General features: G+C 40.2%; 1 protein-coding gene across 1 annotated transcript in view; it reads right to left on the bottom strand.

Annotated features, from left to right (window-relative positions):
* The window catches only part of LOC308525816 (testis-specific gene 10 protein-like), a gene marked incomplete at its 3' end in the record, with an annotated part of 115,002 nt that overhangs the window by 92,783 nt on the left and 6,925 nt on the right, over positions 1–15,294 (bottom strand). Inside the window, exon 2 of the mRNA XM_081100663.1 lies at positions 5,918–6,046. The remainder of the gene's footprint in view (positions 1–5,917; positions 6,047–15,294) is intronic.

Genomic DNA, 15,294 nt, shown 5'->3' with positions numbered 1-15,294 from the left:
ATCTTCTTGGATCACAAAGACACAAAACTAGAATTCAACTGCAATAAAAAACGCTGAAAAACGTTCAAATACATGGAGGCTAAATAGCATGTTATTAAACAATGAATGGGTTAACAATGAGATATAGGAATAAATAAAAAATTACATGGAAACAAATGAAAATAAACACACAACAAACCCAAATCTCTGGGGTACAGCAAAAACAGTCCTGGGGGTGAAGTTAAGAGCAGGGGTCCTCAAACTGCGGCCCGCGGGCCAGATGCGGCCCACCGAAAACATTTATCTGGCCCGCCAGGTGTTTTTGCCGCCGCTGCCTGTCCTGATTAGCAGCCGACTTGTCCCGGGCCCGCAATATGTATGTGTGGAATGTCTGAGTGACAGTGAACTGACCCCCTGTTTAAAAAGTTTGAGGATCTCTGGTTTAGAGAATTAGAGGCCAACCTCAGGAAGCAGGAAAAATCTCCAATAAACAATCTAACACTATACCTAAAAGAACTTGGAAAAACAACAACAAACAAAGCCCAGAATATAAGGGAGGAAATAATAAAGATCAGAGCAGAAATAAATGACAGAAGAGACTAAAAAAAAAACACACACACACAAACAAACAAACAAAACAATACAAAAGATCAATGAAATTAAAAGCTGGTTCTTTGAAACAATAAAGAAGACTGACAAACTTTTAACCAGACTCATCAAGAAAAAAAAAGAGGACACAAATAAATAAAAAATCAAAATTGAAAGGAGAATAACTGACACCAAAGAAATATGAAAGATTGTAAGAAAGTACTATGCCGCCCTAACTGGTTTGGCTCAGTGGATAGAGCATTGGCCTGTGGACTGAAAGGTCCCAGGTTCGATTCTGGTCAAGGGCTTGTACCTTGGTTATGGGCACATCCCCAGTAGGAGGTGTGCAGGAGGCAGCTGATCGATGTTTCTCTCTCATCAATGTTTCTAACTCTCTATCCCCCTCCCTTCCTCTCTGTAAAAAAATCAATAAAATATATATTTTTTAAAAAAGTACTATGCTAACCAACTGGACATTGTGGACAAAATAGACTAAGTCCTAAAAACACACAACCTTCCAAAAATAAACTAGGAAGAATAAGAAAACCTGAATAAACTGATTACAACTAATGAAATTGAAGCAGAAATAAAAAACAAACAAACAAAAAAACTCCCAGCAAACAAAAGTCCTGGAGCAATTGGCTTCACAAGGGAATTTTATCAAACATTCAAAGAAGAGCTAATACCTATCCTTCTGAAACTGTTCCAAGAAATTCAAGAGTAGGGAAGTCTTCCAATCTCTTTTTATGAGACCAGCATTATCCTAGTTTCAAAACCAAAGACACTACTAAGAAAGAAAATTATAGACCAATATCACCAATGAACATCGATGTTAAAATACTCAACAAAATATTAGCAAACTGGATCCAACAATACATTAAAAAGATCATACACCATAGCCAAGTCAGATTTATTACAGGGATGCAGACAGGTACAATATTTGCAAATCAATAAATGTGATATATCGCATAAACAAAATTAAAAATAAAAATCACATGATCATATGAATAGATGCAGAAAAAACATCTGATAAAATCCAGCACCCATCTATATATACAAAGGGTTAATATGCTAAGTGTCTGTCTGGGTAATGACATCATGTAGCCACACCCAGTTTCCTCTCCCTAGGAACTAGCCACCTTGGAGTTTCTGCAGCCCAGGAACACAACTTGCTTCACAGCCAGGTGGAAACATTTAACACTATAACCAAATGGCTGTGAAGCATTTTCCTGTGCCTCATCTCATTTGATCCTCACAGAAGTCTTGGAGTAGGTAGATAGGAAACTTGGTGGAATCCTATTTTCTTTTCATTAGCCAGAAAACAGAGATTTAGAAAGCTTAGAAAGTTGGCCCAACTGAAAAGAAGTAAGAAATGGTGAACCTTGAAAATGACTTCAGGTTTTCTCACTGCACAGAATATAGTCAAACACTGCTGCAGTTAAATATGTTACCCTTTGTTTTCCCTGCTCCAGCTAGAGAAGAGGGACACTGCTTTGTTCCTGCTTGGGGAGGCGGGGGGGGAGGGAGTCCAATTTTACCCGAGGCTTCCATGGACACCTGGAGAAGGTGAAGCTCTTTGTTCCTGCTGGACAGGGATGGAAGTTCAGGCTCCTCATTGAGCCTCTGCTGATACCACAAGAGCAGGAAGAGCAGAGGTGCCTCGCTACTGCTCTCACATGTCCACCACTGCCACCGTGGGTGGGTGGACTTGTTTGTGCTGGGTCCTGCATAATTTACAATAATAATCTGATTCGTGTTGATATTTACTGCTGTGTTGCTGACAATTACCTGAAAGAGAAGTTGGGGTGCTTCAATGGGTTGGAAAAACTTTAGCTAAATCAGAAAGCAGGTCTAATTAAGCAAGTTTATTCTATATCTATGGAAGGCTAAGTTGACTCATGCATGCGTGATACGTATAAAGCTCTTGCTGACACCAATCTAGACAGAGTAGGAATGTTCCTACCTGAACCAGTTTTTGGACATGGTCAGTTATATGTTGCTTTATCTCGAGTTCAAAGAACTGGAACATTAAAGTTGTAAATACTTCATCACAAAGGAAATTAGTCAAGTACTCTGAAAGTGTTTTTACTCTTGATGTGGTATACAGGGAGATATTAGAATAAGTTCAATTAATTTATCAGTCATTGTTTTTATCAATGTTATTTTTATATCATGTTTTATTGTTTTTATATCATGTCTTTGTGTTGTAATAGCATGTTGTTATTGCTTATTAATCAATTTATATATTATTTTTATATACATTTTACTATTTTTCTTTTATCTCTGACACTTCTATTATAGAGAAAAGGGCAAATAGCAATATTAAAATATTTCTTCTTATTAATTTCCTTTCAATGTGCATGATCTGTGCACCGGGCCACTAGTTTATGATAAAAACCCTCAGCAAAATGGGAAGAGGAATCACACCTCAACATAATAAAGGCTATATATGACAAACCTACAGCCAACATCACACTAAATGGGCAAAAACTAAAAGTGTATCCCTTAAGATCAGGAACAAGGCAGTGATTTCAACTTTCACCACATTATTCAACATATAACTGGAAGTCCTAGCCATAGCAATCAGACAAGAAAAAGAAATAGAAGGCATCCAAATTGGAAAGGAGGAAGTAAAACTATCATTATTTGCACATGAGATGTACACAGAAACAATTCCACCGAAAAACTACTAAATAAAATAAATAATTTCCCAAAGTAGCTGGATACAAAATTAAAATTCAGAAATTAGGAGCATTTTTATGCACCAATAATGAACTACCAGAAAGAATAATTTAAAAAACCCCCACACATTTACTACTGCAACAAAAGAAATAAGATACTTAGGAATAAACTTAATCAAGGAGGTAGAAGACTTGTACTCAAAAAATTAGTGCAGTTTTAGGTTTATAGAAAAACTGACAGGGAATTACAGAGATTTCCCACATACCTTTCGTTTCTCCACCTCAAACATACACACTCACTCTCCCCTCTTATTTACATCTTGATACAATTGATAAGCCAACATCAATACATTATCATTAACTAAAGTCCATAGCTTAGATTAGTGTTCATTCTTTGGGTTCTGACAAATGTATACTGACATGTATCCATCATTATTGTATCATACAAAATAGTTCACTGACCTAGAAATCACCTGTGCTCCATTCATCACTCCCTCCTCTCAAATCACTAGCAGCGGGTGCTCTTTCTAATGTCTGTGTTTTGTCTTTTCCAGAAGGTCATATAGTTGGAATCAGAGTATGTAACCTTTTCAGATTGACTTTTTTCTCCTAGTTATATACTTTCAATGTTCCTTTATGTTTTATTGTGGCTTAACAACTCATCTCTTTTTATTTATTTATTTATTTATTTAAAAAATATATTTTATTGATTTTTTACAGAGAGGAAGGGAGAGGGATAGAGAGTTAGAAACATCGATGAGAGAGAAACATCGATCAGCTGCCTCCTGCACACCTCCTACAGGGGTATGTGCCTGCAACCAAGGTACATGCCCTTGACTGGAATCAAACCTGGGACCTTTCAGTCCACAGGCCGATGCTCTATCCACTGAGCCAAACCGGTTAGGGCAACTCATCTCTTTTTATAATTCCATTCTATGGATGCACGACAGTTTACTTATCCATTCACTTACTGAAAACAACTTGGTAATTTCCAAAATTTCCATTTGGTTCTTCTTTATCTCCATTTTCTTTTGTGTGCCTTAGAAATAATCAAAATTGCTTGCTGAAACACTCATAAAATTCTTGCCTGATTCAAAATCCTTGTCAGATCATTATAATATCTAACTCATCACTGTGTTGTCACATCTTGTCTTTTCTCATTGAAATTGAGATCTTCCTGATTTTTAGGATGAGGAGCGATTTTTTCTTTTAATTGAAACTTGGTATTCTAAGACTCTGGATCCTGTGTTTTAGTGGGCTTCCTGTGACACTGCTCCAGCTAGAGAAGAGGGACACTGCTTTGTTCCTGCTTGGGGAGGCGGGGGGAGGGAGTCCAATTTTACCCGAGGCTTCCATGGATACCTGGAGAAGGTGAAGCTCCTTGTTCCTGCTGGACAGGGATGGAAGTTCAGGCTCCTCACTGGGCCTCTGCTGATACCACAACAGCAGGAAGAACAGAGGTGCCTCGCTACTGCTCTCACATGTCCACCACTGCCACCGTGGGTGGGTGGACTTGTTCGTGCTGGGTCCTGGTAAAGCCCTAACTCTGCATATTCTCCTCGGACACCACTCCAGCAAGGAGAAAAGGAGGCACTTCACACCACCCGGTGGGGGTAGGTGCTTGTAGGCTCCCCATGTGCTTCACACACACAAAGGGGTTGGGAACTTCCCTTACTGCCTTGTGGGCACAAAAGTCTTGGTGTCCAACTCAGCCTTCTTCTTTGACAGCACCTTGTGGAGATGGAGAAGTTGGTGGGGGGGAGAGGAGGGTATGAGGTGCAGCTGGGGCTTCTGGTTACAGCCTGGCAAGGATAACCGGCTAGGCTCCTAGTCTTTGTGGGCAGAAGGGGGCTATGGGTTTTCCACTGTGTTGCTTAGAGCAGGCAGTTACTGTCTAAAAGTAGTCTTCCTTGCTAGGCTGTCCCTTTCCTAGTCCTCTGGCTAGAGACAGACCGACTTTCTGAGACTGTTTTTTGTCTGCATCCATTGTTGTTTCTGAGCATTCTGGAATATATGGAGCAAAAAAAAGAAAAATCTAGGAACTCACTAACGTGTCATTCTTGGTATGTTGGGGTCCCTAGTCAGTCTTCCTTCTTCCTCCCGCCTTTCAGTGTTCTATGCTTGTTTCATACATAATGTTCAGGGTTTTTAGCTGTACTAAGTAAGAGGATTATGGAAAAGTAAGTCTACTCCTTCTTCCTACAAGAGGCAATTTCTTTCAATGACCTTAATTAATAGCTACCCTACAGATTAGGCACCAGGAGAAGAGAAACAATGCTCAACTTGGAGTTCAGAGAACTGCATTTAAATCCTAACTAACTTGGGAATTCCAATAAATCCTAGCTCTGTCATTCATTAGTCCAGTATCATAATTCTTTAACCTCTTGGAACTTCAGCGTCCGTGTCTGTAAAATAGAAGTTTCACAAGGTTGGGATGAAGTAAGATTATGTACTTGAAAGCACCTCATAAAACACCTGGCACACAGTTGGCACTCACTGACTCAGACTCTGTGTACCAAAATGGTTAAGATAAAAATGAAATGATTTTAGACCCAGAAAATAAAACCATAAGCCAGCACTGAATTAATGTTCTCTGCCTTCTTATTTTAAAATAGGCCCCAGCCAAAATTAATTCAGGGAAATAAATACATATGTAAATTAAATGCAACCTGTAATTTCAGTGTAGAGATGAATTTATCTTGAGTTCTCACTTGTTGTTCTAGCTGGAGAGTATTCTGGTATTTTCCAGCTTCGGAAACTGGAGCCCCTAGACCAAAATCATGTTCTTTGGTGGTAACCTAGTGGAAAGAATGGGAATAATACCAGGACATTCTTTTTAAAACAGTTTTGTGGTTTCTCACAACAGTATTATATATAAATTTTTTAATCTAATCACATTCTTAGATACATTTTCAATCGGTTTTAACCTTGTCACACCAGCAAAGAGTATTTCAGCAAGCTTTACTTTCTTAACATTTTATGTTATAAAACTTTTTCTGTGTGCTTTCCAAATATAAAACTACAATATTGAACATGCTTTTCAAAAGAGACATACCCCACCCTATCCCCTTGGTAATCACTGTACTAAGAAAATATTGGGTTAGCAGCAAATTAAGTATCTATCTCTAGGCCTGTGTTTTCCAAAAAGGTGTGCTACGCATATCATAAAGGGCTGACTTCTTTCTAATATATTAATAATTCCTATAAATAAGAAAGGAAAAGAAATACCCTAGTAGAAAAAGTGGCAACGAATATGAATACTTCATATACACGGCTTTTAAATAAATTTAAAGATACTCAATCTCTCCATTTAGAGGGATACACATTAAAACAACATTGAATACCATTTTTTAACTCACCTTGGCAAAGATAAAATAGTTGGCTATATAATGTAGCATTTTTATGTATATTGGTGGCAGTGTAAATTGGCACAATATTTATAGAGAATTATATAAAATCTAGCAACATAACAATAATTTCATTTCTAGAATTTTTTTCCAGTGTGTACATTTTTTCATGTGCAAAATAACCCAATATTTTACATTAACATATTATACATACTACTATCCACTGTGGTTTTTTTACTTGACAATGTATCTTAGAAACTGTGTAATTTAGGAAAATAATCAGTTCTTTTCCTGAATGAAGGCTGCCTGTATGTTAAGGAAGAGAGAATTTGCTACAAGTATCCTAGAGCTCTCCTACCAACACAGCTGTTATTCTCTAAAACAGTGGTTCTCAACCTTCTGGCCCTTTAAATACAGTTCCTCATGTTGTGACCCAACCATAAAATTATTTTCGTTGCTACTTCATAACTGTAATGTTGCCACTGTTATGAATCATAATGTAAATATCTGATATGCAGGATGGTCTTAGGCGACCCCTGTGAAAGGGTCATTTGACCGCCAAAGGGGTCGCGACCCACAGGTTGAGTACCTCTGCTCTAAAATCTAGTGCTCCAGATATGATAGGATCGGGACTCCCCAGTCACTGACCTTGAGTCACACCTTGTCTAATCTAACACTTAGCAATGTGACAGATTCATCTTCCTTCTTCTCTTTCCTAAGCAAAATATGTCGGTTTTTTGGTTTTCATTTCAGCAGTTACTGCCTCATTTGGAAATTAAGCATTAGCTCCCACAGAGTATTTCTAATTATGAATCATTTAGGCCAGTGGCTCTCAACCTTCCTAATGCTGTGACCCTTTAATACAGTTCCTCATGTAGTGGTGACCCCCAATTTCATTATTACAAATTGAACATAATTAATGCATAGTGATTAATCACAAAAACAATATGTGTTTTCCGATGGTCTTAGGCGACCCCTGTGAAAGGGTCATTTGACTTCCAAAGGGGTCACGACCCACAGGTTGAGAACCTCTGATTTAGGCCTTTATGGCATAAGCTGAAACCCTAATTACTATTCCTTAGTTTCTGTTGAAAAATATGTTCCTAGTTATAAAAATTTCACTTAGAATAACAGAATCAAATGACTCCTCACTCTAGCAGTATTTTTCAGTTTTTAGTGAATATACAAGTCACTTGGGAATCTTGTTAAAATGAAGATTTGTACTCACAACTAGAGGCCCGGTGCACAAATTCATGCACTGGTGGGGTCCCTCAGCATGGCCTGCAGGGATTGGGCCAAAACCGGCATTCCACCGCCACCTGCCGCTCCTCCCTGCCACTCCTGCTTATCCTGGCCCCGCTTCTCCTGCCGCCGGCCCCTTCCCAGTCAGTTCTGATTGGGAGCGGCTCATGCCATGGCAGCAGCGCTCGCCAGCCTTGAGCCCTGTGTCTGGCACCCATTCCAAGGGGGTGAGTGGGAGGTGGGGGGAGGAGGAAGGTCTGGGATGGGATTGGCCCTCCAGGCAGGTGGTGAGATACCCTTGCAGGCCCAGGATCCAGATCTGTCCCACTGACATTTGTGCTGGTTGTCGGGAGCCCCCTGGTGGCTGCTTTTATATCGTTTCTTCCTTGTGGAGTGTCTAGGGAGGGGAAGTGGCAGTGGTGCCGACGGCACTGTTGGGATTGTGCTGGTGACGCTGACCCATCAATGCCTGGCCCATTCTCCAGAGATTGGACCTGCAGGACTACTGAGGGAGAGAGTGTCTGCTGCTGGGCTGGTGGGCTGCCTGGACTGATCTGTTAGCTGAGCAGCACTACCGCTATGGGAGCACACTGACCACCAGGGGGTAGCTCCTGCGTTGAATGTCTGCCCCCTGGTGGTCAGTGCACGACATAGCATTTGATCATTTGGTTGTTTGTCGGCTTAGGTTTTTGTATATATAGAAGATAGGCCTGAAACACTGCATTTCTTAAATGCTGCTATTGGCTCTGTACTAGCCAATCCTTATTTGGCTAGTACAGAGACTAGAACCATAAAAAATCCCATGAAATAAGCACTGAATTAATATTTACTCTTCTTATTTTAAAACAGGCCTCAGACCCTAGCTGGTTTGGTTCAGTGGATAGAGTGTCGGCCTGCGAACTGAAGGGTTCCAGGTTTGACTCCTGTCAAAAGCACAAGCCTTTTCAGGCTCTATCCACAGTAGGGGTCATGCAGGAGGCAGCTGATCAATGCTTCTCTCTCATCATTGATATTTCCCTCTCCCTTCCTCTCTAATATCAATTATATATATATATATACACACACACACATATATGTATATACATGTATATATTCCATATAAAAGCCTAATATGCAAATTGACTGAACGGCAGAATGACCAGTGGAACAACCAGTCGCTATGATTCGCAGTGACCACCATGGGGCAGATGCTCGACACAGGACCTGCCCTCAGCCCCAGGCCCCAGGCCAGCCAAGGCAGGTGCCAGCGGGGCCCCCTGACCACCCTGCTGGTTGCCCCACAGATTGGCTCTGATCTCCAGTCAGACCTAGGGACCCTACCTATGTACAAATCTTGTGCACCAGGCCTCTAGTATGTATATATGTGTGTGTGTGTATTTCTCTCTCTCTCTCTCTCTCTCTCTCTCTCTCTCTCTCTATATATATATATATATATATACACACAGATATATATATATATATATCTGTATATATACAGATATATATAATACACATACACATAAAAAATATATATATTTTAAATAGGCCTCAGCCTGAATTTCCCTGAATTAATTTATTCAGGGAAATCAAGTAAAGTCTAAACCTGCCTAACAGTGAGTTCTTCACAACTTGATCCCTTTCCACATCATCATATTTATCTCCTCTAAGAACTCCCCGTTAAAGACAAACTACTCCAAATTACTCCACATATTCTTTATACATTAAGAAACAGGTCATCTTTTATTCATAAGCCTTACCCTCACCCTTTTCTCCATTTAATTCTAAGGTTCAGCTTGAATTCCATATTTTCTAGGTTTTCTCTATCTTCTCCATCGAATAGTGATCACGTCTTCAATGACACTTTTGTATATAGTCGTTATAGAACAACTTATGTAGCTATTTGGTTTTTCTGGATGTACATCTCCCTCACATGGTCATTAGAATGTTAAGAACAAGCAATGTTCTAGAGCTCTCTGTACTGCCCCAGCCTGCACAGAGCTGTCTGTGATAGGAAGGTATCATAAAATTTAGTAGATGTGACAATGAAGCAGTGTACCACAGCAGATACAATTGAATATTCCTTCTTTTCTTTGGAAATCTCAATAGTCAAGTGGGAGTTCTATAAAATTACCCATCAGACTAATCTAGAAATTAAAAGTAGGAAGAGGCCAAGAGACTATCACATTAGAGCTGCTACTTTCCCTGAATTGGCTTTGGAGGCAGAAAAAAGGGAGATAAATCAATGTATCTGAAAGGCCCTTGTCTAGCCTGCCACCAGAATATTCTCCACATTCCCATGATCTTTAAATGGATTATGAATGGAACTTGTGTTGCTGTACAGATCTCAGAGAATGCAAGTAAAAGTACTGTGTGAGCAGCAAACTGTTATCATAAACATCCAAGTGAGAACCACAATCATTCTCAATAGTGGTTAAGAGTGTGTTCATTAGCATCAGACTGTTCATGTTCATCATGCTAGTTCTGCCGCTTCTTAGCTGCATGACTAGAGGCAAGTTACTTCTCTGGCCAAGCCTTCACCTATAAAATGGGAATGATAACAGTACTCGCCTCAAAGAGCTGCGATGAGGATTCATATAAGTAAAGCACTTAGAAAAGTGCCTGACTAAGAAAGTCTATATATATATATATATATATATATATATATATATATATATATATATATTATTATTAACCATTACTATTATTCCTAATTCTTCTCAGTGACTCAACTTATCTAATTGGCCATCAAGTTCTACTGATTTTTCACTAAAATTTCTCTCAAATTAATATCTTCCATTCCTATCACTGTTTCAGTTCATATTATCAGACTGTAACAGTCACATTTATTCGATTCTCAAATTTATAAACAGAGTAATGATGACCCAATATTAGATTCTGGGGACAGAAATATGGAAACCAAATAAAAAGCTATAATTTCAACCCGCAATGATCTAGGGAACTCCAGAACTAATAAATCTGAAATTAGAGTACAGCAGGATTAGTGCACACTAGAGGAATGAATGCACATGGATGCTAAGGGAATATAGAGAAAAGGACTACAAAAGAGTATTTCTGAGTTCTACTTCCCTCCAAAAGACATAGCATGGATTTTACATGTTCCCAAAAAACTATGAACACACCCTATCGGAGCACATTATATTGTGTTTATTGGATGTCCACAGCCATTGCAACTTAACTTGTGTAAAACAGACCTCTAATTCTCCCACCTGCAGTCTGCTCTCAGGACACCTCCACTAGGCTCCTTCCCAGTCTCTCCCAGGTCAAATGGCAGTGCCTAAGGCAGTGCCAGAGGAGTCAGCTTTGTCTCCTCTTTCCCTGATCCCCATCAAATGCATCAACAAGCCCTGTTGGTTCTAACTCCAAACCCACCCACTTCTCTACACTTTCATTACCACTTCCATGGTTCAAGTCACCATCATCCGCACACGGATTACTGCACGTTTCCTAACTGGTCTTTCTGCTTCTATGTTGCTCCCTGCAACTATTTTCCAAACGGAGATCAAAAGAATCACTTTTAAACAATGAGATCCTCCTCAAAAACACTCCAATGGCTCCCCAATGCAATTAGAGTAAAACCCACCATTTTAGGGTCCTGTGTGATTTGGGCCCTGCCTTCACTTTCCTAAACAGACCTAGTACTCTCTTCGTTGTCCACCCGCCAGCTTTATCGGTTTTCTTTCTGTTCCTCTACTGAACCAATAACATTTCATGTTAAGGCCCAGCCTATGGCTGGCTCCATCTTACCCGCAGCTCAGCTCTTTGGCTGAAATGTCAGAGGCTCTTCCTTGACCTCTTACCTAAAGTAGGCTCTCTCCTAGTCACTCTCTTATTAGGTTACTTACACTTATATCATTTGAAATTATATCATTTATTTCTTCACTAATTCCCCCTGCTCCCACTAGAAGGTAAGCTCCAAGGGATCTAGGCTCTTATCTGCTGCTCACTGTTAGAGCTGTAATGCCTAGAAAGGTGCACAGCACAAAATTGGTACTCAGTAAAACATTTTCAATATAATCAATGTTGATGACTGGAACAAAGTAGTTTTAATGGTAAGGATGGGGTGGAAGCAAGTTTGATGAGGACTAATAAATGAGTTAGTACTAAGGAAAAGGAAGCATGATTGTGAGAAGAGAGGTAGAATGAAAGTTAGAAAAAGACCAAGGTTGTTGAAGGGTCATTACAAAGTAGAAAATCTTGTTTCTTTTTTTTTTCCTCTCAAATATATTTTTATTGATTTCAGGGAGGAAGGGAGAGGGAGAGGTAGAGACATCAGTGATGAGAGAGAATCATTGATCAGCTGCCTCCTGCCAGCAATCCAGGCATGTACCCTTGACTGGGATAGAACCTGGGCCCCTTCAGTCCACAGGCCCATATTCTATCCACTGAGCCAAACCAGCTAGGGCTAGAAAATCTTGTTTCTTAATTCTCTTTACATCTAGGAAATCTTCCAAAATTAAACAAAAGCCCTGGGTTCTCACCTAAATGCAAGCACATACACAATTTCACAGTTTCAGGGGATTCAAGAACCCCCTAAATTCTTGTACTCCGGGCTAAGAAGCCCTGCAGTGTGAACACAATAAAGATCTTAAGACATAGGTTAATGCTAACTAATGGAGCAAGGCCACTGGGCTAACAAGGGGAAACCCAGATATAAGCTGTGCACTGTCCTCTGAGACAAGACAGAGAAAACGAGATTCAGGTGAAGGGTTAGATAAGGGGTAGAAATTTTTTCTTCTTAAACAAAAAGAGAGAAAAGCAAGGTCAGGTGAAGATTAAGATAGAGGTAGAAATTTGAAGAAGTTTCTGCCTGGTAGAATTTTAATTTTTCAGTAAAAAAGGAGGTAAGATCATGTGCTAAAAAGTATCATTAGTGCTAAGCAAAATATCAGGTATATAATATGTGCTCAATAAATCTCTACTGAATATTGTGAAAGAATTAAAAATACTGGAGTATTTTATATGAGATTTTGAATTCTGATTCCACTAAAGGTCAACTTGGTGTGGGTTTATTTTTTATAAAACTGTCCCCAAATGTTTACATAAACATTTTGAAGTAGGAAGGAATAGCCTTACTAACAGAAAGATATAGAGAAGCACACAAAAATTTATGACAATTGAGACAGGTATTTGTGTTTATAATAAAAATCCATGAGTAAACGTTTTGGTAATTCACCTCAAACAAAATAGTAAAACCACAATAGTTAACCTTTCTTATGAAAAAGAAATAACCTCTCCTAGTCATTCCATTTAAATCCAAAGTTCTCACTTCTCTTCAAATCAAACTATACTGTAAAGAAATAACTTGTGTTTTAAAAGTTCATAAATAAAGGGCTCTCAGGGAGGTACCACTTATCAAGATCTATTCAAAACATACAGGGTTAAAATAGCTGTTTTCAAAAGGCTTTTCTGAACTGAAAGAATTTAATAACAAATAAAGTGATTTTATAGCATAACTAAGTTATGGAACTGCCTTACTAACTAGCTCACTTATAAAGATTACCATGGGGAAATAAAAAGGGTATTGAAAGGACAGAACAGGACTGATAGCTGTGTCCTTAACCCCTCTTCCAAGAAAAAGCCGCAGAATGTATCAGTTACTCAGCTTGCCCTTATCTTGGCCAATGGGAAAGCGAAGGAAACTAGCCCAAGGCCAAGAATATGCTAGCCACGCCTGTCTTTGTGTAACCAGACCCTAGCTGCACCCTGCCCTTGCATCACTAGCCCCCGGCCCTCACTCAACCAACTGGAATAGGCCCAATCAGTGGTCAGAGTGAGCCCCCACCCCCTAACCCCAAGCCCTATAAATTCTTTGTTCCCTTGGGACTCGGGGCTCTCTCTTGCATCCAGTAATGGAGGCGGGGGGAGGGGAGGAACCAAGTCCGGGGCTTGAATAAAAGACTCTATGCTTTTGCATCGGACTCGGCTCCCTAGTGGTCTGTCTTGGGGGATCTTGAAACCTGGGCATAACATTTGGGGGCTCATCCAGGATCCCCAAGACTCACATGGGACCCCGATCCAGAAAGTCTGACTGACCGCGGTAAGTGTCTGTGTGTTGTCTATTCTGTTCTGTGTGTTCTGTCCTGTGTGAGCTCACTTCTGAAATCTGTATTGCCCGTAAAGGCCTAGGTGGACGCACTGGGGGGCATGGGCAGGAGGAGGCGGGGGATGCCCTGATCCTCCATCTGGAGGGGCGCAGAAACCCCTCAATCTGAGACGAGTGGTGCATGGCCATCGTCTAATCTGTAGTTTTGCTTCCGCGGAGTCGGAAGGTTGTTTTGGTTTTGCTTCCATAGAGTTGGAAGACTGTATTTGTCTGGGTTTGTGTGTTTTTTTTTTCTGTTTTCTGTGGACTTACTGGACAGATGTTATGGGACAGACTCAAACTACTCCTTTAAGCATTATGGTCGTTTTAAAGTCAAGGGCTGGGTCAAACCTGCTTGCCAGCCTCAGGTGTAGTTTTCCAGAACTGCTGGGAACTTGGGACTTTGAAGCTTACTGAATTCAAATGATAAAAAACTTACGTCTTGCATTTTTGAAGTTTATTCTTAAAAATGTTACTGATTGAGAAATGCTGAATATTTGACTTGCCAGCTAAAAGTTTAAGATTCGGATTTAATTGGGAAAAATTGTGTGTTGTGGTAGCTAAATGCCTTTGCTGAATGAATGTCTGGTGAAAGTGTGCGAGTGTGGAGGGAGGGGGCCTGCTCTCTTCTCTCCTCTGTGTGTCTCCACAACTTCGATCAGGCGGGTAACTGAGTGAGGATCTGTGAAAACAGGTCACCCCCTCCCTTGTCTGTCTCTCGTCACCAATCATCATGAGGTCGGGACAAAGTAAACCTGCTGTTCTTAATTACATGTTAAAAAAATTTTTAAAGGGGTACAATAGAGATTGTGGAATTGGAACGAATGCTGAAACATTGAGGAAGCATGAGTGAACAGCTGTTTGTTTGTGTGGGACTAGCCAATTTGCTACCGAGAGGGGGGACTGGACGCAGTCTTAACTCCTCCGGTAGGTTCTCACCAAAACGTTGGTTGAGAATTCTGTTCTGGGACATGGGTACCAGGAGTGCCCCCACACTCGTCTGGGGAGTTGGGCATTGTTTTGTTTATCTGCTCAGCTCAAGTCTGGGCTAGTCTACTAAGAGAATGTGAATACGAGTGTTTGTCTATTTTGGCTGCTCATTACTAGTCTGTGTGAAGTGAAAGTTACTTTGATTTATTTTGCATTTCTGTTAATTCATCTGGCTGAATGTTTGGACTGGACCCGCGATGGGCTGCAAGAATCTCTAGCGGTTCTCAGAGTCTTTTGCTCGCCATTACAGAAGGAATCAGCCCACTTAGTTAATATAAATTTCTGTCTATAAGTTGCTCTTACCTGGGTTGTAAATTGCTGTAATTCCAAGATTGCTTGGAAAAAGCAAGAGAGGTGTCTTTTCAAGTTAACTGTTTGCTTAGCA

This window comes from Myotis nattereri (assembly GCF_964212035.1).
Source record: "Myotis nattereri genome assembly, chromosome: 10".
Classification (NCBI taxonomy): Eukaryota; Metazoa; Chordata; class Mammalia; order Chiroptera; family Vespertilionidae; genus Myotis; species Myotis nattereri.
The sequence above is the reverse complement of the archived record's forward strand: the minus strand, read 5'-3'. Positions and strand labels throughout refer to the sequence as shown.